At 39.8% G+C, this 1,919-nt stretch overlaps 1 long non-coding RNA gene across 1 annotated transcript; it reads right to left on the bottom strand.

The window, feature by feature from the left end:
- Positions 1-490: 490 nt before the first annotated feature.
- On the bottom strand, positions 491-1,088 carry LOC147643092 (uncharacterized). The gene is made up of 2 exons (XR_015272546.1): positions 1,007-1,088; positions 491-950 (listed from the first exon to the last, which is right to left on the bottom strand). It is a non-coding gene; the product is annotated as an uncharacterized LOC147643092 (long non-coding RNA).
- Between the last annotated feature and the right edge of the window lie 831 nt (positions 1,089-1,919).

The following is a 1,919-nucleotide window of genomic DNA, read 5'->3' on the forward strand; positions in this document are numbered from 1 at the left end:
TGGCTTAAACGGCATCCACATGCGCTGAACTCGATTGCCAACGATGGCCCAGAGTGCACTGCCACGTTTCATGTTTCGTGTTGGCCATTTGTTTATGTCGAACGTCCAATCACCCACCGCTTAATGTCAATCAATGATTGAAGTTCGACTTGGCCTCGTGCCACTGATGGAAGTTGAAGCTTACATTTCAGCGCATCGGTAAAAATAATAATGTTGCGGATTTACCTCTAGCTAGTATTAATTTGGAGCTGAAATGAGGCCTTTACCTAATGTCTACCGACTAACCATCAGTTGAATTTAGGTATATCTATTATGCATTTAGGCTCTAAGTTTTTCTGAACTTTATCTAATTTAACTAAAAGCTCATTCATTGCGAATACTTTGTAGCTAGAATAGGTTTACTATCATGAACAAAAGCACTTATTTATAAACATTTTTTGACATTTGTTATGCAAGATTTATGTAAAACAAAACACCATACAATATCCGATGTATTTAATGGGGGACATTTTATTTTTATTTCATTTATTTATTATTTATTTCATTTATTTATTATTTATTATATTATATATATTTATTTTTCCTCCTCTAGCCCCTCTTCCTCCTCCACCGGCTGCTGCTGTTGTTGCTGCTGCTGCTCCTGATCGGCCGGCATCTGCTGCGACGGAGGCTCCTCTTCCGGCCGGACGGAGCACCTGCATAATTCCAAGCCGAACACGGCGTTGGTCGTCTTTTGCGTAACTCTGTGATATTCTGAAGGCATATGCCTGCCTTTGTTGCCTGTTAAGGCCACCGCGTCCACCTTCAAGTGCTCCGCCTCCTCCACCGCATCCAGGGACTCCACCGCCTCCACCTCGTCGACCGCCGCCGCCTCCACCTCGTCCTGGGAGACCGCCGTCGCCACCACCGCACCCAGTCTGACTGCCGCCAAAGAAATAGAAGTTCATTTTCTGAAAAAGAAAAAAATTAAAATAAACTAAATTAAAAAAATATATTGTGCGCTTACTTTAAAACGCGTGCTTAGTTCGTAAAAAATTGGATTTACCTGAATTTAGTTCCCGGCTTATTCATCGATAGGGTGTGGGAAGCGGCCCTATCGATATATCGAAATATATAATTTATATATTATATATACAATACTGAAATGCTTGGAATGTCAATTCCATTCATGTGGCATGCATATTTCATACAATTGTTTAAATGGCCAATCGGAATATTTTCTGCCGGGCTATTCATCGATAGGGTGTGGAAAGCGGCCCTATCGATATGAATGAGTTGGAAAAAGAAAACGCTGATTTCTCAAAATCTGACGGTTAGATTGAATTAAGATTTAATTCGAAATTAGAGAATATTTTGCACGAGTTCATTTAAGAGAGTAAGATTTTTGTAAAAGTTAGCGTCGATTTTGGTTGTCGGCGAGCGGCATAACATGCCGCCGTGGTATATACTAAAATAATCTAAAAGTAACAAAATAGATAAATTTTCCTTGATTTAGATGAAAATCACACTGAATTGTTTTGAATGGCTCTTCTATTTATTGGACAGTCACTTTTCTTAATATTTTATTCAACAAATTGTTCCATGGTTCTGTAACTTGTTGTGCCGCTAGTTCTTGTACTATTGTGTTCTCTCCAAGTTAGGCCGTTGGAGTTTATTACAACTTTGGTAGAGTTAAGAGAACAGTGTATTTTGACTGTGACGCTGATGGTAAGAGCGAAAGCTTTGAGCTGCATAAGTTTCAAAGCCTGTACGCTTGTTTTTGTTTTGATGAGCAGCGATCCGTTGCGAAGTTTCTTGCACTCTTCAATTGCGCCGCCACAGGCAAAATCAATTTGTTTTGTCAGATCTGAAGATAACTAGATATTAAGGTCCTGGGGATTTCAAGAGCTGTCCAGTTGTTACAGCATTTGTTGGACAGC

Source organism: Drosophila serrata, unplaced genomic scaffold (assembly GCF_035046125.1).
Source record: "Drosophila serrata isolate PLE 108 unplaced genomic scaffold, ASM3504612v1 contig_293, whole genome shotgun sequence".
NCBI classification, from domain to species: Eukaryota; Metazoa; Arthropoda; class Insecta; order Diptera; family Drosophilidae; genus Drosophila; species Drosophila serrata.